Below are 20,903 nucleotides of genomic sequence, written 5' to 3'. Positions count from 1 at the left end.
AGGAGTTGCTGGGCAGCTTCCGAAGGCACTCTACCCATTACTTAATGCCTTCCAGTGAATTCTGACTCCGACCCTGTAGGACAGACTTAACCCTCCCACCGGCTTTCCGGCGCTGTTGTCTTGACAGAGGCGACTGCAGTGTGGCGGCGGCTTAGCCAACAGGCAAGCTTAAGCACGGGCTGAATGGTGGGCACTTGCTAATCTGCCGTGCACAGTTTCTTGTGAGTTTTACCACATCTTTGAACCGGTTTGACCCCCCCTGCTAAGAAATCGCCTTTCCACCGCCAGATATACTGAATCAGAATCAACGGTTTGACAAGACCTCCAGGTGGTTCTTATAGATCCTCAGGTGATCTTGGTAAAATGTTGACTCTGATTCTATATGCCTGGTGTGGAAATAAGGAGCCCTGGGGTGGTGCGGTGGTCCAGTGCTCGGCTGTTAATCCAAAGGTCGTCAGTTCAAATCCAGGGGAGAAAGATGAAACAGCCTGCGTCTATCAAGGTCAGTCTGGGAAACCCTGGGGGGCAGCTGTACTCCACTCTCTCAGCTGCTGTGTGTTGGAATCTACTTTATCTCCCCCCACCCACAGGGGAAATGCGAATTCTCAGCAGATGGTTGAGACAGAATGGATCACTTTAAAGCCCTGAACACAAGTAAGCAAGTGCTTATTTTGCTTCCTGGGTGCTCCATCTGTCAGTCCCTGTCAGGGATTATAAATTTGAAAAGAGGCTTTGCTTTTGTCAGAAGGAAGGTGTTATGGGGCTGGGAAAGAGATGGCTAACACCTGCTAGTCATCCCTAGAAAGCAGGCTCTTTGTGGAAGAAAATGTGAAATTGTTCACTAGATTAGTAAGCAAGCCATGCTTACCTTGCTTACTGGGTACTCTTTTCCTGTCGGGGGTTGTCAATTTGAAAAGCAGCTTTGATTCCGGGGGAGAGATGCCAGCCATACCCAGGAGTGGAATCTTTGATGTGATAAAAAAATGTGAAATTGTTTACTACAGACTAGTAAGTCAGTCCATGTAACCTTGTGCGCTTACCTGGCATTATTACTGGGCAATCCTACACAGCAGAGCAGCTGATGGGCCCAGTGGATGACGTATCAGTTAGCAGTCTGTGCTCAGCCCCTGTACCTCCAGGGCATGGTAGGCACCCCTTTCCTCTTAGCTACTAGCATGCAAGTCCCAGGAAGGCAGGATCCATATTCCCCACTCAGTCTCTACCGCCTAGTGTGGGACCTGGCACCAGGAGGCGAGTCAGTTATTTGGACAAAGCACTCAGCCAGCAGGCATCTGAATGGAAATCCTCTCCAAGAGTTGTCACTGCTGCTGCTGCCCTGGACGACCCCACTCCTGGGACCCCAGGTGTGCAGAGTAGGCCGGCCTCACAGGGTTCCCCGTGACTGGAATCCCCAACCTCTTTGGCTGGCCTTTGAGTGCTTAGCTGTTTGTGCTGCTCAAGTGGGGGTCCTCCTGGGGTCAAGGCGTTGGAGCTTGTTGGGTACAAAGTTCCCAGCCTAAAAAGGCAGGGTGTGTGTGTGTGGGGTGGGGAGGTGCCCAATTCTAAGTGGCAGCTTCAGGGGTGAAGCTTTGGAGCTGAGGGTCAGCCGACTGCTGAGCCACAGCTGAAGCTGCTCGAACAGAGCTGCCGACCCTCACTCTGCACCGTCAGCCTCCCGTCCTTCTCAGCCTCTGGGGCGCAGCCTTTCTGTGCTCAGTCAGTTGCCAATTCTGCTGATTCTCGTTCTCTTCTCCTGCTGTCATCACTAACCCCGTTGAGGTAGGGCCCTGTAGATAGCAACTTGATTAGCGCATTAGCCAAGCAGGGCTCCCTGCCTCTGGACAATTCTGGCCTATTCCATTCAAACCAAATTCTTGAACTGTACAAAAGGTGACCATGCTCGGTTGCTAACCAAAAGATGGAGAGGCTCAAGCCCACCCAGAGACATCTGGAAGAGAGGCTTGACGAACTACTTATTTCGCCCCCTCCCTCCCAATCAGCAATTGAAAACCCTGACACATGGGAGGTTCTCCAGAAGTCCGCCTCACTCAGCGGGAGCTGGCTTGGTGTACCTGGAGTGGCACGAGAACTGCTTGTTCCTCTACACATTGAACTCCTCGCAGCCTGTCCTGCTTGGCTTTCTGTGTCTTTTCAATTGCCCTTGGGCTTGTCTTCCTAATTATCCCATGTTGCCTCACACACGACATGCTCAGTTATTTGAACAAATGAGTGCTGGTTCTTTGTAAACGCTAGCCGTACACCTCTGAAGACTTTTTTTTTTTTAAGTTTTAAAAAATAGTTTTCTTGACATACAATTCAGAAATCATACAATTCAGTGGTTAGTTATCTTAAAGAGATTTGTGCAATCACCACAGTACATTTTATAATATCCTCCTCTCTCCTGTCCTCATTAGCTCTCCATTTCTCCCCAACCTTCCCTGCAACAGCCCTGAGAAACAATCAATCTAGTTACTGTTTCTATAGATGTACCCTTCCCGGACTTCATATATATATATATTTTTAATCAATTTATTGGGGCTCATACAATTCATCACAATACATAGATCAATTGTGTAAAGCGCATCTATACATTTGTTGCCCTCATTATTCCCAAAATTCGCCTGCCTCTTGGGTTCCCTGAATCAGCTCATTTTCCTTTTTTCCCCTCCCCTTCCTCCTCCCCTCTCCCCCATGCAACCTTGATAATTTATAAATTATTATTGTATCTTATATTACACTGTCCGGCGTCTCCCTTCACCCACCCCTCTGCTGCCCGTCCCCCAGAGAGGAGGTTATATGTAGTTCCCTGTGATCCATTCCCCCTTTCTACACCCTCTTTCCCTCCTGGTATCGCCACTGTCACCCCTGGTCCTGAGAGGTTCATCTGTCCTAGATTCCCTGCGTTTCCAATTCCCATCTGCACCACTGTGCATCATCTGGTCTAACCAGGTCTGCAAGGCAATATTGGGGTCCTGGTAGTTGGGGGGAGGAAGCATTTAAGAACCAGAGGAAGGTTGTGGGTTTCATTATTGCTATACTGTACCCTAAGTGACTCATCTCCCCACTACCCCTCTGGAAGGTATGTCCAATTGTCTAGAGATGGGCATTGGGTCTCCATCACGCGCCACCCTCATTGATGAGGATATGATTCCCCCTCCCCACCTCTGGTGTTTAAAGCCTGGTCCCTTTGGCCCTTCATGATCACACATGTTGGTGTGCTGCTTCCATGTGGGCTTTGTTGCTTCTGGGCTAGGTGGCCGCTTGTTTACTTTCAAGCCTTTAAGTCCCCAGACGCTATAGGTCTCGATAGCCGGGCACCATCAACCTTCTTCACCACACTTACTTATGCACACATTTGTCTTCAGCGTTTATGTGGGGTAGGTGGTCACACAATGATGGTTTTTGTTCTTTGGTGTCTGCGGCCTGTTCCTCTGAAGACTTCTTGGAGGCACTGACAAACCTTGCAGCATGTGCCCTGAGGAATCCCTTCCCCCTGCACCCACCACCTCAGCACGCCGCAGTCCTCTCATGGAACTTTGTTTTATAGTTTGCTTTCATCTTCATTGCATGAGCACAGAAACTTCTGTATCAGTTGCCACCAATGATCCACCGTAGAACTATGTTGAGAAGAAACTTCCCCTGGAATCGTAAAACACCCCCTTTTGTGTTGCATTAAACACACACACGAAAACAAACCCATTGCCATCAGGTCAATGCTGAGACTCTCAATTTGCATAGCCCACCCTAAGACGGAGAAGAGGTGATACCAAGCTCAGTCTCGCTTGGCTGCTTCCTCCTCCCCGCAGCCTGTTTACTCCTGAGCATTGCCTGTCACAGCTAAAGGGAGTGGGCGACAGCGAGGCCACACAGCTGGTCAGCGCGTCCTCCCCTGCCCTTTTTGCGGAATCTGACCGGAAGGAGGAGCGCTGACCCAGATGTGAGAAGAATGGCCCCTAGCTGAGCACCTGCCCGGTGTCTCCCAGGTGCTTGCCTATGGTCACTGGTCACTCGGGCAGTGGCACGGCCTGCTTTCCAGTGCCCAGCCCTTTCTGGTCTTTATACTTTCCTCTCCCTGCTGTTCAGGCTGCTGCTCCTTGTTGGGAGACAGGGTCCACCTCTTCAAGGCTTCTTGTGCTGTCCAGTGGAAACATACTGTGAGCTGCCTAGGCCATAAGCCCATTAAAACGTAAACCGGAATGAGTTGAAAGTAATTTCAGTGGTAATTTTCTTTAACCCACTGTGTCAAGTATTAATACTTCAACATGAAACCTATCAAGAAATTGTAATGAGAAGATCTCTTACTGGCCTTTCTTTCTACTACTGTCTTTGAAATCCAGTGTGCATGGGAGGCTTAGCAGCATGTTTCCATCTGGGCTGGCAGCATCTCAAGTGTTTAGTGGCTACATCTAGCTCATCGGTACCATATTGGGCAGCATAGGGGCTAGACCATTGCCTCCCTCAAAAAAACCCCAAAGAAACGAAAAGTTTGACTCTCATATTCTGCTTCTATACATGTGGCAGGCACGAGTTAGCCATCTTGAATTGTGGGGAGAAGTGTGAACTAGGATGAGAACTCTGCAAGGGCAGGGATATTAGTCTCTTGCTTACTAATGGGTCACAAGCTTCCAGAACAATGCTTGGAACACAGGAGGCACTCACTCACTGTAATGCAGGAACAGGAATTCTGCCATGGCAGCTGACTTATTGATAATCATTAATCCTGTGAGGGAGATCTGGCACCCAAACACAGGATGTTTGATACCTAGTCCCATGCATGTTCTTTTGTTTCTCATAATCATAAGGAAGTAGAATTTCGGAGAATGGTAGGTGCAGCTCTGAGGCAGATGGGACCAGGATTCGGACTTGTGTTTTCTCTTATCGATAGTTGGAAAGTAGAAGAGCAAATTATTTCAGTGAAAGGTGCTTATTGAGGTACCTCAGGACAGCATAGCAGCCCCTGGGCTTCCTAGTGGCGTAGTGGGTTATGCATTGGGCTGATCGCTGCAGGGCCAGCACTTTGAACACACCAGCACTCCACGGGAGAAAGATGAGGCTTTCTACTCCTATAAAGAGTTTGTGAAAAAAAATAAAATAGTTTGTGTTGGGAACCCACAGGGGAAGTTCTGTCCTGTCCTATAGGGTTGCTATGAGTCAGAATTGATTAATGGCAGTGAGTTTGTTTTTGTTTTTAAATGACAGCACATTCGTTACTTAATAAATATTAACTCAACAATCCCCTGAAGCACAGTTCCTACAGAAATAGGAGCCACCCTGTGGCCTTGATCCTTCCTTTCAGTCTCCACCCTCCTCCCCCACATTTCTATGGCTGAGCACTTGTGATTGGCAGAGGGACCACTGAGCCTGGTGATGTCTCATTAGGCTGTTGCTATGCTCAGCATGTGAGGGTCAGGTGCCTACTCCAAGAACGTTAACGCCTGTGGGAAAATTCACGGCTCTCTAGTCAATTCAGCTCACAGTGACGTTATAGGACAGTAGAACTGCCCACTTGGGCTTCCAAGGCTGGAAATCTTTTCAGACTTGCCTCATCTTTTCCCCTTCAAAGAGGCTCATGGGTTCAAACCACTAGCCTTTCAGTTGACAGCTGAACACTTAACCACTATGCCACCAGGCCTCCTTCACCCAGTGGGACCTACGTGAAATTCAAACTTGGACAGAACTGCCCAATCCTTTGCATCTTTAGAATCTGCACTGAAATACAAGCTAGCTCGAGCTTAGACATACTCGAATGGGAATGTGTACATGTGTAAACAGTGTTGATAAGCGCTTATACTTGAGTGTTACTTGGCCCTTTGCTGATAAGGCCCCAGGGATACTGCAGGTGACTAGGCAGGACTTTTGGTTGACTGAAGTCTTCATTTTGGACGACTTAGAAGGGCTCACAGCTCCAAGCAAGAGTGAGATCCTGAAAAGACCCGTGGATGAAACCCTTGAGGAAACCTGGCAGCCATGAGCTCGTAAACCCTGTAGGTTGTATGCTAATTTGGTCATTCTTACAGCACAGTCTCTTCATAGGAATCATAGTATTTTCTCACCAGAATCAGCTCAGTTTGGGAATTTCTGAGTTCAGACCAGTAACATCTATGATTTAGAAAAAGCCTTTTTTAGCAGTGGGACTACCAAGTAGTGAAAAAAATGTAAGCCCCAGTTTAAGATGACAGGGCTCCCTGCAGATGATTCCATTGCCAAGTGGAGGAGCGTGGTGGCGCAGAGGATTACCCGTTGGGCTGCTAAGGCCCAGGTTTTCTCCATGAAGACTCACAGCCTCGGCAACTCCCGGGGGCAGTTCTGCCCTGTCCTGCCCTATAGGGTCACTCGAGTCAGTAGATGATGGCACTGAGTTTGGATGCTAAGTTGATTCTGATGTGTAAGTCACAGACCACATTAAAATGGCTTTTTATTATCACTCTTTTTATAAGTATTATGTTTATTTGGCTTTGGGGATTAGAAACATTCCATATAAACTTACACACACACACATTTTCAATCAAAAAAATTTACTTCAATGGTGACATTGGCGTTTTGACAAGTTGCTTCAGTAACTCCACCTCTGGAAACTTCTGGACCATCCGGATTACCCCTGGCAATTTGGAGAGTGTTTCTAGTCTGAAAATTCACATTCTGTATAGCCGTTTCCATTTTCTCTTCCGATCTGCAGTAATAACTCACTGTTTCCTGCATCTGCCCATGGACGTTAGCAGTGTGATCGGCATCTGGGCCCATGTTGTGAAGGCCCTGGTTTCAGTTTCCAGCCAACCTTTACACTGTTAAAAAAAAAACAAAGCAAAACAATTTCTCTCCTTCCCCTCCACATCTTTCTCCTTCAGCATTTCTTTACTCTTAAAACCCAGTCAATCCTGATGGATCAGTTCTCCTTTGCGATCCATGAGCTGCTCCACGTATCCAGGGCTTGCCTAAGATAGCAAGTTCTAAAAAATTCAGCATTCTTGCCACATGACTGACTTGGCCCACTGACCTCCTCCTTTGTATTGTCAGCAGATGCTTACACCATGTTCACATTATTCTCCGTTTTTCCAACCCCCTTACCTGCGTTTCCCCAGATCTTCCTTCCAGGACGATGCTGACCACTACCACCCCACCCCACCCCCCACTCCCACCCCCAACACATTGACGCCTGTGTGATTCATCATAACTTGAATAATGTCCTAAATTGGGTACGACCTGCATCTCCTGTTCAAGGTGTGTATGTAGCATTGTATCATGCTAATAACTCCCTGGGACGGTCAAGAGCTCAGTGCCTTGCAGCCTTCTAAAGGTGTGACCTTGTTCGGTCCATCTGCAACCACTTCCGGGTGTTCCTTTAAGTACTTCTGCGGTGTCACGGTTAGGTAATATCTGGGCTGGTGTTTTGATTCTGCTTCATGCTGTTTTCCAGTCACGGCGTTATCTCTTTCGCCACACATGCTTAAGCATCCTACTTTGAGAGATGGGGAAGAACTTTGGTTTTTTTGTTTGTTTGTTTTAACAGCTTTTCTCAGGGGGAGCGTGTCCCTGCATAAGGATTGAGACTGGATGGAGTGGGGACTGTGCGTTCGGGCCCTCAGCTTTTCAACACCCTCTGCGCTGGGAAGGCGTCGGCCTCCCCTCTTGGAGGCTGTGCTCTTCAGCGCAGGCGCAGACAGCATCCCGGACGCCATGGGAATCTCACCCATTTTTTTGACTGCAGTAAACATTAGTGTCAAATTGCTGGGAGGATGCAGATAACCCTGAGAAACTAGGCAGGGTCCGCCGCCTGCTTGTGGACTGAGAGTGAGAACAGGCCATCTGTAAGGGCTGCTTGTGTTTCTGTTAGCCTCAGCTCTAACCAACTGTAAAAGCAACTTCTCGGAAAAGTGAACATGGCATCTATTTTGTCCTTTTTCGAAAATGAAGGACAGGCCGGTCTCTGGGTTATGAACGTCTGACACATGGATACCTCCATACTGGGTAGCCCCCAAGCTCACTCACTGCTGCCCTGTTGATTCCAACTATAGGACAGAGTACAGCTGCCCCGGTGGGTGTCCAAGACTAAATCTTTACAGGAGTAGACAGTCCCCTCTTTTCTCCCATTTGGGTTAACCCCCCAAACCCAAACTCACTGCCATGGAGTGGATGCCAACTCAGCAACCCTAGAGGACAGGGTGGAACTGCCCCTGTGGTTGCTGGGACTAGAACGCGTCACCGCAGCAGAAGGCTCTTTCTCCCGTGGAGTGGCTGGTGGTTTCGAACTGCTGCCCTTATGGTGAGCGGCCCAGCACATAACCACTGCAGCACCAAGGGCCCCTCCTTATTTTGGCTAAAGTAAGACTAGATAAGAACTGTTTGCACCTGTTTGATTTTACGTGTTAAACTCGTCTTAAAGACACTTGTGAACGGAACTGGTTGGTAGCCTTTGTCCTGGGACGTCTGCTCGTGTACATGGTGGTTGATTATTTGCAATACCTCGGGTTTACCTCCGTTAGGTAACTTTCCAGTGCATTCGGTGGGGGGGGGACGTCTCCAGAATGTGGTCACCCGGTGGTGGGTCCTAGGCCCTGGTGAAGAGGACGAGAAGCCGGCAGACAAAGGCTGCCTCAAGCTGCCCCTGGAACCTACATCACCTCCGGCCTTCCTGACCCAGGGAATTCAAGGACTAAGCGGATTTATCCTCCGAAGCGCAGTCCTTGCCGACTCTGGCCTTCCTCTCCTGCCTACTTGCCAGCTCTGTGCATGTCCAGTCCGGGGTCTGCTTCAAGTGCCGGGCTCTCTCCACGTGGGTGAAGGCATCTCAAGGCCCCAGCTATAAAGACGGGGACAGTGACATGTGTCCAGCCTCAAGAGAAGCATTTGTGCAGTCTGCTCCCAGCTCTGACACTCAACTGGGTTTCCTTCCTGCTCCTTTGCCTGCACCGACCCTTAGAGTGGGGTCACTGCTTGCACTTTGACCCTGACTTCTCTCTGCAGCTCCAGCTGGGTCCTCTTGGACCTGAGGGGGAGGTGTGCTTGGCCTGCAGGAGTGTCCTGTTCTATAGCTCTGCCTGAAAACCCAGCCTCCTGGTCATATGGCTGGCTGAGCAAACCCCAACATCATCTTCTTATGAGCAGAGCACCACCTTAGTCTCCCTGGCTGGTCCTGATCAGTCCTTTCTGAAAACCCCCCTCCTCTGTATGGTAATTTTTCACTCCTGGGAGCTGGCCCTGCCCCCTCCACCCCTGGGTGCTCCCTCCCTGCTGAATTTGCTTTCTCTACAATCCCCGCTGGCTTGTCACTGAGCCTCTTTTTGTTCTTGTCTTTTAAAATTTTCACCTAGCCAGTAGCTCGAGCTCCCTCTGGGGAAGTTGGAATCCTGGGCCTTTACCTTCTAGCCAAATGTTACTTGAAAACAAACATTGGTGTCACTATTTTGTGTTTGATTTCATTCACTTCAGGGGTGCCCAGCCATGCTGGATGTACCTCCAAATGCCTTATGATTTGGGGGGAGGCAACTTGGGTACTGACAGCTTGGTCAAAACTTCAGTTCCCTAAACTTCTACCTTGTTCTCAGCTACTGCCATCTGGTTTTACCCACAACCAGGCACGCCTGATTGGTTGAGGCACACCTTATCCCATCTAGCCAAATGTCTTACCCACAAGCTTTCTGAAAGAATGTTCACTCCTTCCTTCCCATTTCCTTCCACTTACTGCCATTTGCTTCTCTTCCACTGCCTGAGCTCCTGGCTCCTCTTCAGTGCACTGCTGGTTTGTGCTTGCCTGCCTGCTTTTGATGCCAACTCACGGTGACCCCACATGTGCAGAGTGGAACAGCTCCTTAAGGTTTTCAATCAGACACGCAGGTCTGTTTTCCATGGAGCCCCTGCGTGGGTTCCAACTGCCTTTTCAGCCAGCACTCAAGTGCTTAATGGTGTGTATCCCCCAAGGCCTCCTAAGCCCCATCTCTGCCACGTGCAAGCCGTGCATCCTTGGGCAGTTTACTTGCCCTTATTGTTCCTAGTTGCCATCTATAAAGGGCAACAAGAGTATCTGCTTTCTGGGCTAATGGAGGAATCACATTGCTGGATGCCCATGAAGCTCTTACTGTATTGTCTCACAGCTCAGATGGCTAGCTGCCTGGCGTGGGACATTCCCCAATAAACTTGGCTTAATTAGGACGTCTGGCTCAACATCCAGTTACCGTCTGTGGCCATGCCTGAGGGATTGGGGTGCCATGGAAGTGGAAGGATTAACCCTGTAAGGGCAAGGACATGGGGAGGCTTATTTAACAGCTGATGTATGTCCCCATTAGGAAGGGAAATGTTCCACACAGGCCAATAAGTCACCTTCCCCGCCATCTCTGAGGGGCTCCTGTGGTCACCTGGTGTCCTTGAAGGTGAACCCACAGTCAGTGAAGTATGGCTGGCTCAAGCTCTGCTATCTTGGCACATGCAGTGGGGACCAGGGCAATGGGAAAGATAAGGGGTCACGTTATGACCGTTTGTTGGTCCCCCCCCCCACCTCCAAACCAACAAAGTTTTGTGTTAGCAAAGGACCCCTTCGGTGGCAGCAATGACCAACCTATGTAGGTTAATGGCCTGTGCCTTCACCCTCCAGCCAACTGCGGGCAGTGAGCTTGGTGGAAGCATTGCCCATTCCAAGAGTGAGTGCCCTGGCCTTGGAGGTGGGAACCTGGAGGCAGTCCTTTTGGAACCTTCCTTCTTCATCTGTGAAGAGCAGCGAGTTCAGAGAATCACTGGGAATTGATGTGCACTCAGAGTGCTCTCTTGCTTCCAGACACACCTCTACTCCTTCGCATTGTATGCAAACGAGGCGCAGGAGTTGGGGCAGTCATTAGCTGTGCTTGCTTAAGAGAAGGGTGGGGTCTAGGATATTATGCAGTGTGTTGCCATCCATTTTGGTCCAGTTTAATTCTGCTGGCCTTTCTACACAAAAAAACAGTCTCTTTTGGCCGAGTTTCCTCCATTGTACATGGAGAAGAGTATGCGTGGAAGATGCCAACCACAGGCGCATGGACCCCCTCTCTTCTAGGAGCCAGGGACAGTGGGTGTCTTTGTTCCGCAGGCACACATTACCGAGTCTGGCACCAGGCTTGGTCCATTGCCCCGGGATGGGATCTCTTACCTTAGCTGGAGAGTTTTCCTAGGAATGAGGTAAAACATCCAGTAGTGGTGAAAGGGAATTTTGTAATCAAATTTTGTAATCTTTTGTTTTCTGAAACCAACAGAAGGGCAGAGGGAGAGGGTATTGCCCCTGTCGCCTCTGGTCTGGATGGAAGACTTCAGTTGCAGAGAGCCCTCAGCCAAGCTGTGGAGCCCTCCAGCTCCAGCTGTCCGGGGCTCCAGGACCCCCATGCACTCTGAAAGAATTCTGTCTAGCATTGGCATTTTCATAGCTTTCACGGAAAGACCTAGACCTAAATGGTCTCAGCTTTTAACTTCCGGGATGTCCTTTCAACTCTGGGCAGGTTCTGTGTCCAATAGCAGCCCTTGCCACTATATATCAGAAAACAACCCTTACTCCAGAGCATTGTTTTTCTTTTTTAGTGGCTAGTTTTTCAGAAGTGAATTGCTTCTGGGTGGATTTGGACATTCAACCTTTCAGTTAGCTGTGTGGCGTCGCCCAGAGGCTCACTCTGTTTGATACCAGGGGCAAAATAGGAATCATTTCTGAATTGACTTACATCCTTGTCCATAGACGTATGTGCAAATGTTACTAGTACTCTCTAGCTTTCATCTGCCGCTCCTTCACTTGTCCACTTTGAGCCCCTTCACACTTTCATAGCCTCTGTTGCCCTTATTCCTATAGCAAATTGACTAATCCAGGGTCTTAGATATACTATGAAGCAGGATTTATCTCCAGTTAGGAAATAATTGGAAATATTTTCCAATTAGGCTGTGTTTCCAAGTAGGATTCAAACATGGACTTTCAAAACAACCTGCCTTGGCTGGCTTTTGTTTTGCCAGTGGGTGAAGTGGAGGTAAGTTATCCATCTTCTCCTTGGTGAGCTTGCTTTAATTTCCCAGCCATCTCTCTTCCCCAGAGGTAGCTTCTTTCAAGGTGTGCATTCGACCTTTCTGCTGTCGCCAGGTGACAAGAGAAGGGAAGTCCAGTGTGCCTAACTAAGCTAGAGAGACTCCTGAGCTCAGAATCTAGAAGGGTAAGTAGCTTACCCTTCTAAACGATGCCTTCATGCTCGCTTGAGTTGAGAAGCCTTGGCTCTCCCACCTTTTCCAGTGGTCACTGTGTATAAGACAGTGCTCCTGTTTCTCAGAAAAAAAGGAAATCCAACATTTTCATTCAATTTCACTAGCCTTCACTTTTTTTCCTAGTCACTAGCCCATTAATTCTGCTAACAAGAATTTGCCTTTGACTAGGGCCGTTTGTAAGCCTTCAGTTTGTTATCTAAGCCCAGGGACAATGACTTAAGGAGCCAATGCGTAGGTTTATCTCATTGGAAAGATTCCAAACAAGAGTGGAAGGAATTCCTCTTTCTAACCCCTCAGTTATTCAAAAATTTCTAATATAAAATGCACATTTCAAGTTACTTAATGTTGGTCTAACTAAATTGAAATGTACGTTTTGTATTCCAAAAATTGCCTGAATAGGTGAGGGGGGAAAATGAAGAATCTTTATAATAGGGACCAATGATTTATTTGGGGGCTTTTGAATGAACAAAACGTATATTTGAACACTCAATCACTTGAGCTCCTCTGTTTCTACATCATGGTAAACTTGGAAAACTCTATGGTGGATGTGGCATTTCTTATGTCTCGGACAGTGTTTTACATAGATCATTTCCCTCCTTAAAGTTAACTTGGTTATTCATATAGGTTATTCACCTATTTCATTTCCATTTTTATGATTTTGGATTCTTATAAAGTGTTTATTAGAGTTCTTACAACCATATACAATAATCAGTGCACCCAATCATGTGGATAGTTATAATAGATCTGAAAGGAGAAATAGAAATTCTGTAAAGCTGCAAGAAACTTAGATATTTAAAATTATTTGTTATTGAGATGATAGACACAGCAAAATAACATTGACAACAGTTTCTACATAGACAATCCTTGCCCTTTTCTGAGTTGTTCTTCCTCCATTAACAAGCTGTCTGCCTGTAAGGTTCCTATCTAATCTTTCAAGTTGCTGCTGTCCATTTGATCCCATGATGCTTTGGTTTTAAGAAGACTTCAAGGAACAATTTTTGGTTTACAGTTTAAAGATTATTTCAGGGGTTCACCCAGCCTCCAGGCTCTAGAAAGTCTAGAGTCCATGAGAACTTGAAATTCTGTTCCGTATTTTCCTCCTTTCACTCAGGATTTCTCTATGGAATCTGTGATCAAAGTGGTTTGGAATGGTAGCTGGCCATCATTCACTTGTTCTGGTCTCATGACAAAGGCAGGCAGTTCGCAGATGAAACACATTCCACACCTTTTTCCAATTTGGGTGGTTTCTCTGCTCTTTCAGGTGAATATAGACCTACTGTGTCTTCAATGGCTTCTTGTAAACTGTAAAGACTCCAGGTGCTATACAATAAACTAAGAGGTAGAACAGGGGCACCAGATGAATATGTTAATTAGGCTAATTAGCTGGGATGTCTCATGCATCTGTGGTCCTAAGCCTTCCAAAAAAAAAGGAAACTTGACTGATGCTTTCTCTTTTCCTTCCCGGTTTTGTTCTGTGGTAAATATGTCTATTACCCAACATTGTGTTAAGAGTGGGATAGATGAGGTGGTTTATCCAATATTAGAATTGTGGGGTGGGGGGGAATTCGTTTAAACACTGGCCATCTATCTTCTCTAAAGTAGTACATGAGTAGAAAAACAAAACAAAACAAAACCCTCCTCCTGCACTCAGTTAGGGGAAGCCTCTAACTGTATTTGGCTTTGGTCACTTGGCTGTGGAGATGGTTGAGCCGTAAGGGAATGCAATTGAAGGAGTCAAAGTAGAACAGCAGAAGGCACATGGAAAGATTTTAGAATCTTTGGGTCATGAGATTTTTTTTTCAATTAATGCAGGTATTGATTCCAGATTCAAAAGGCACAAATAAAAAAGTGCTTCTCCCCTGTCCTTGAACCTAGATGTGTTGGTTGGTATAGACTGAACTATTTCTTGTGTGCTCTGCCAAAGATTGTCGTATGCTTGGGGAAGCATACATTTTGCTTTCACGCACAGGCTTGCATGTGCTTTTCTGTGAATGAACCTTGGAGAGCATTCCACATTCATACAGAGAGAGCTGCCCATATTGTAGGTAACTGCATAGGAGTCTGTTGTACAGATGGATCAATTCATTTAACCACCTTCTGAAAACTTGCAGGCTTCTCAGACATTCCCCATTGAAATATACTTGTGTGTCCTTGCACTTACAGGAGCCCTGGTGGTTGAGTGGCTACATGCCGGGCTGCTAACTAAAGGGCACCAGGTTCAAGCCACTAGCTGCTCCAAAGTAGAAAAACATGGCTTTCTACTCCCGAGAAGAGTTAGTCTTGGATACCTACAGGGACAGTTAAACCTGTGCTATGTAGGGTCGCTATGATTCAGAATTGACTTGATGGCAGTGAGTTTGGGTTTTTTACTGTATTTACTCACATCTACAGGAGGAAATCCAAATTGACACAAATAACTAAACCCCATCCTGAAGGGCCTTGGCAGACAGTCCTAGAAACCTGCTTCCAAAAGGTCACATGGTCCTACTCTGCATGATGGAAGAGTCGCCCTGAGCCGGAAATGACTTGATGGCAACTAACCACTGACTTCCTGTTCAGAATTGCTATGTCACAGGAGATGTTCACTTAGCATTGAGAGTCTCACATGGTGCTCCATAGAGGAGCTTCTAGCAGCATACCAGGCGGGTCCCCAGCCCGACACCTAGGCCAGCAGCATGCCCATGGCCCTTTTTGGTCTTGGCCATTCGGAGAGCAGACAATAATGTACTGAGGTTTCATTTGGCCACTCTTGAGTGGGGGTGATTATGATATGTGTGAATTCAGGTCCTTCGCCCGTTCTTCTGTTGAAGCTCTAGTCTCTGGTTTGTAGGCGCGCTCTATTCATTCAGGAAGCGGGTTTTTGCCTGATGTTACAAGTATGTTCCTAGTTTTGTCTGACTTCATTGTGGTATTTGCATCATATTTTTATAAAGCCAAACATGTCCATTTTTGTGGCTTTTAGGCTTTATATAATTTAGAAAGGACTGCTTACTCTGTGAGTACATGCCATTTTTTTAGTACTCTCATGGTTTCGTCTTTTTATAACATACATATATTCATCATTGCTCATGAGATAGGGAGCCAATTTGATCCTCCCAACACCCCAATTTCCCATCACTTTGAAGTACTTCCTCTAATGCGTACTAAATGCCTTTATAGGATCCCTGGTGGTGTACTGGTTACATGTTGGGCTGCCATCCATAAAGTCAGCAGTTCAAATCCACCAGCTGCTCCTAGGGAGAAGGACCGGGCTTTTTACTCCTGTAAAGAATTTTAATCTCGGAAACACACAGGGACAGTTCTACCTTGTCCTATAGGGTCGCTATGAGTCAGCATTGACTCAGTGGTAGTGAGTTCTGGTTTGTTTTTTTAATGCTCTTGTAAATTTGGTCTTTTAAAAACATTTAAAAATTCGATTCCACTGTTAATGTCTTTGTATACCAGTACCACATGGTTTCAACTATTGTGGCTTCATGGTCTTTTCTGGCACTAGTATAACTCATTTCTATTTTTCAGAACTTTTTTTGCCTTTCCCTGCATATAAACAGAACATTTAAGAATTCTCAATCTAAAGCAATCTGATGTGGAATCTATCATGTTTGGCTAGGAGCATATGTACATTTTTAGACATAATGTACTCCCATGTCAACCCCACCTTGAGAAAGAGGCCATAGCTTTCATCAGATTCTCACTCGTCTTAGAAGGTCCAATTCCTAATGTCAGAACTGTGGCGAAGGCGTAGTCCTGACTCAACTTCAGGTGACTGACTGAGCAGCAGCAGCAGCAGCAGCAGCACGAGTCACAGGCCATCCCGGCAGTCTTCTCCTGTGCTGCGTTGTTGAGGGGCTCGCTGGGGATTTTCTCAGATTTGTTACTTATAGTATCAGGACAAATTCTCGGATTGTGACTTTTTGTACCTGTGTTACCAGCACTGGCCACGGAAGCACAACAAGAAGTGATTCACAAGCTAAAGCAAATTGTATTTTGTAGGTAGAAGTGCATAATCTGACCTAAGTCCATGTCACCAAATCGGACCTAACCCAGTGATGTTTCAAAACAAAACTAAAGCACTACATTTCTGTGATCATTGCAGTTTAATGCTGGAGAGCCTTATGTAACCAGTACAGAACTGCCATATGTTAAGCATAAAACAGGCCACAAAGAAGTATACAGGAAAAAGGAAATTCTATGGCCCAAACCTGTCTTGAAACCAAATGCCAGCCACAATATGCAATAACTATTTCAGCACAGATTGTGCTCGATGGACTGAGGGAAACTTTTGTCTGATGATCTAGAAGCCTCGGCCTTTTAACTCTGTTCCAAGAGGTTTGAAGGGAGTTTTTTCCTTTCTTCCTAGTGACAAATAGCTTCTGTAGCTAGTAGGGAGTACTCATCCTGGACTGGCCTTCTGAGAGCTGCCTTTACGTGTGTGATCACCCGTCCATTGCCAGCCAGGCAAAGGTACGGTCGCTTTAGTGGTGCCTGTGGTTTGTGCTCTGCTTGTAAAGGTGGGCAGTTCAAGCCTATACAAGGTTGCAACTGAAGAACACCCTGCTAGCCTGCTTTCATGAAGATTGTGGCCAAGAAGGCTACACTTCTGTGCCCTGACACAAGGGCAGCGTCACCGTGTTGTTGGGCACCATTGAGTCAGCTCTGACGCGTAGTGACCCTTTGGACAACAGAAGGAAACACTGCCCGGTCCTGCGCCATCCTCACAATTGTTATCTTTGAGCCCATTGTTGGAGCCACTGTGTCCATCTTGTCCAGGGCTGCCGCCTTTTTCGCTGCCTCTGTACTTTTCCAAGTATGATGTCATTCTCCAGGGACTGGTCCCCTGGCAACATGTCCAGAGTACGTCAGATGAAGTCTCTAAGGAGCATTCTGGCTGGACTTCTAAGAGCTTGGTTCTCCTTTGGTAGTCCTTGGCACTTTCGACATTCTTCGCCAGAACCATCATTCGAAGACATCGGTTTTTCTGTGGTCTCCCTGTTCAATGTCCAACTCTCCTATGCATAGTCAGCCATCGAGACTACTGTGGCTTAGGTCAGGTGTACTTTAGTCCTCACAGGACAACATCCTGGCTTTTCAACACTTTAATTAAGAGGTCTTGGGCAGAAGATTTGCCGAATTCCATGTGTTTTGTTCTCTTGACTGCTGCTTCCTGAGCATGGACGGTGGATCCAAGCAAGACAAAAATCCTTGACCATGTAATCTTATCTCCGTGTATCATGATGTTACTTATTGTCCAGTTGTGAGGATTTTGGTTTTCTTTATAATGAGTTACAATCTATACTAAGGCTGCAATCCTTGATCTTCATCAGCAAGTGCTTCAAGTCCTCCTCACAAGCAAGGTTGTGCCGTCTGCATAAGGCAGGTTGTTAATCAGTCTTCCTCCAATTCTGATGCTAAAGTCTTCATCTAATCGAACGTCCCTGATTATTTGCTCAGCATGCAAATTGACCAACTGTGGTGAGAGGATACAATCTTGCCTGATTCTAAATGAGCCAGTATTCCCTTGTTCTGTTTGTACAACTGCCTCTTGATCCATTTATAGATTTCACATGAGCCCAATGAAGTGTGCTATAATTCCCATTCTTCTCACAGCCATGAGAATAGTTTGTTACCGTTCATAGTCAAACGCCTTTGCAGGGGTCACTGAGTCTAAATCAACTGCCATGGGTTTAACCCAGAAGTGGGCATTCTTGGGTGGTGCCATGGCCAGGCTACCAACACCACACACAAGGCTACTCAGCAAAGGTTGGAGGTGTTTGAGCCCAGGGGCCCTCAGAAGAAAGGCCTGGTGCTCTGTGTGTGGCGATTCAGCCAGGAAACCCTAATGGAGCATGATGTACTCTGACACACACCGCTTTCAGTGAGTTGGCTTTGGCTGGGTAGCAGCTGGTTTTAATTTAGATCCTAATGGACCCTCATGTCCTGTTTGAGGAGAGTAGCATGGTGACCAGCCAGGTCCCCTTGGAGAGCTAGCCACATCTTTCTGTTGGCCTACGGCCAATGTAAATGGACATTTAAGTGAGCACTCCAGTGTTCGTCCTTCAGTGGCTACCGTAATAAGGGACTCTCCTTTTTGTCCTGCATTTGTCTCCTTTCTGCCACCACATGAATACACCACACTGCTTGGAACTCAGACTGTCTTGTATTTCCACCCATCTCTTCGTGGCTGTTCTTGTCTTTGCATGCTCATCAGTACCCGGACACAAATGGCTGTCCCGTGGATCTGAGGCTGTGGGAAAAGCAAGGATCTCTGGCACCTTTGCAAGGCCAGACACCCATGCCGGAGACCTAAGAGAATGCTGTGGAGGTGTATTTGGTAGTGGCATTTTTCAGAATAATGAAACTGCAGAAGCCCGTCAGATAGGCTTTACATGTGTGCAGTAAAGTGAGAAAGGCAGACTTGCTCAGATGTTCGCTAAGGTTGGCCATAGCCAACAGGGAGGACATTACTGGTTCCCAGTGGGGCTGATAGGCAGTTGGGCCCTGGCCTGATCAGCATGTCAAAGCCCATGGCTAGTAGAGCAGTTGCCCCCCACAGGAGCATCTATAGTAATGAGTGTCTTGGGTGTATCCCTAAATCCTACATTGTAAACACACACACACACACACACACACACACACACACACACACACACACACTGATTTCAAGATGAATTGACTTTGGTGGTGCCCCTTTCCCCTCTTGTCCCACTGGCTCCCTCAATCAGGTGCCTCTTATATTTGTGGCATCTGGACACGCCACCCTTTCCCTCATCTGACACTCCTTGGAGGTATGCCCAGGGAGAAATGCCCCTCTGCCTGACCCCCACCTTTCCTACGTTAAGCTTGAGGAAAGGTGTTAGAATAGGAAACTGCTCAGAGGCACCCCTTCAGGTGGCAGTGACCAGAGCATGTGCCAGATCTCCCATCTCATAATTATGTCTGTCCTCTGGGGAGGCCACCACCGCCCCTTCTCTTTCAGCTCGCCACAGGCCTCCAGCTAATAGCCAACCCTGTGCTTCTCAAGCATCTTGAATGCTAGCATTCCTCAGTATTTGGTTTTATGTTTGGGCCCCTGTGTTCATTGCATCCCCCCTTGGAGAAGTGTAACTTAATGGAAAATTAACTTGGAGACTTTGTGAAAGTTCTAGCAAGTGACAGGTGAGGTGATGTTTAGGGAGCTCTGCGGCACCGTTTCACAGAGTACAGTTCAAAGGTCGCAAGGCCCCGGGGAAGTTTCCCACATCCCCTCCTCTTTGGTCACACCGTCTATCCCGGGACAACCGGAGTGTTCGTTTTAGGACAGAGTGAGCATGGACAGGAAAGGAAAGCGCTTCTGGAAACCACTTCTTATCCAGCTCTCCCAGGGCCCCACCCCCACCACAACCCACCCACGTTGACCAGCAATGGTAGGTAACTGAGGTCGGCCCAGGGGAGCCTTACCCCTCCTTGTTGCCCCCACGTCCAAGAAGAGTAAGGGCGTGTTCCTTTGCGATGGCAAAGCTGGAGGTGTGCATCGTCCTCTTCTAGTACGCTTCGTTTCTGGGGAGCGCTGGAGTTCTTGCCCGTGAAGCCGAGTGGCACCTATGTCTCTCTGCCGCGGGCTCTCTGCTCCCCGGATGTTAGTTCTATGAACGTGGCAGCGAGGGCCGGGGCTGCTTGCCACAGGGGCCCAAGCGTGCAGACTGCCGCAGGGTGATCTGACTCCTTGGCGTGTGCTCGCCCAGAGGTGAGAAGTCGCTCTGTGTGAGCCTCATGTTCCGTGTGTAGATGTGGTAGCTTAATGCCCAGCTAGTTCAGGATGGGAGTAAACCCAAACTCGTTGCCATCGAGTCCATGCTGATGTGTGGCCTTCGGCGACTGTAACTTAATGGAAGTAGAAAGCCCAGCTTTTCTCTGGCAGAGCAGCATGCTAGTGATTTCAAAGGGCCAACCATGTGGCTCCAACCCAAACTCATAACCACTAAGCCACCAGGGTTCCTAGATATGATTAGGGAATCAAATTTAGGGGAAAAGATTTCTCACAAGGAGGAGATGAGCCAGTCAGGGTACAGTAAGCACCGAGGGAATACAACTTTCCTCTAGTTCTTGAATGCTGACTCCTCCCACTATCATGACCTCAATTCTACCTTACAAATCCGGCTAGACCAGAGCATGTACACAGGTGCAGATAAGATCTCACAACACAGGGAATCCAGGACAGATAAAACCCTCAGGATCAATTTTGAGAGTAGCAATACCAGGAGGATAAAGGAAAGGTGGGGGTGGGGTGGGGAGAATGGGGAAACCAATCACAATGATCTACATATAACCCCCTCCAGGGGGGATGGACAACAGAAAAGTGGGTGAAGGGAGACGGCAGTCTAAGACATGAAAAAGAATTTTTAAATAAATTACCAAGGGCTTATAGAGGGAGAGCGGTGGAGAAAAATGAGCTGATATCAAGGGCTCAAGTAGAAAAATGTTTTGGAAATGATGGCAACATATGTACAAATGTGCTTGACACAATGGATGTATGCACAGATTGTGAGGAGTTGTAAGAGACCCCAATAAAATTAAAAAAAATAAAAAGGGTAAATTAGCAAGACAAAACACAAAGCCCCACAAACCTATTGCACGGACACAAGCATCCCTCTAGGACAGAAACCCCCCACCCCCGCCTCCATGGGGTCTCCACACGGAAGCAGACCGCCACGTCTCCCACCCACAGAGAG

General features: G+C 47.4%; 1 protein-coding gene across 1 annotated transcript in view; it reads left to right on the top strand.

Annotated features, from left to right (window-relative positions):
- TENT5C (terminal nucleotidyltransferase 5C) overlaps nt 1-20,903 on the top strand; it is a 30,919-nt gene that overhangs the window by 3,880 nt on the left and 6,136 nt on the right. The window lies entirely within an intron of this gene.

This window comes from Echinops telfairi, unplaced genomic scaffold (genome assembly GCF_000313985.2).
Source record: "Echinops telfairi isolate 266 unplaced genomic scaffold, ASM31398v2 ScPeMD7_7466;HRSCAF=8504, whole genome shotgun sequence".
Classification (NCBI taxonomy): Eukaryota; Metazoa; Chordata; class Mammalia; order Afrosoricida; family Tenrecidae; genus Echinops; species Echinops telfairi.
Note: the sequence above shows the minus strand (reverse complement) of the source record. Positions and strands in the feature narration are given on the sequence as shown.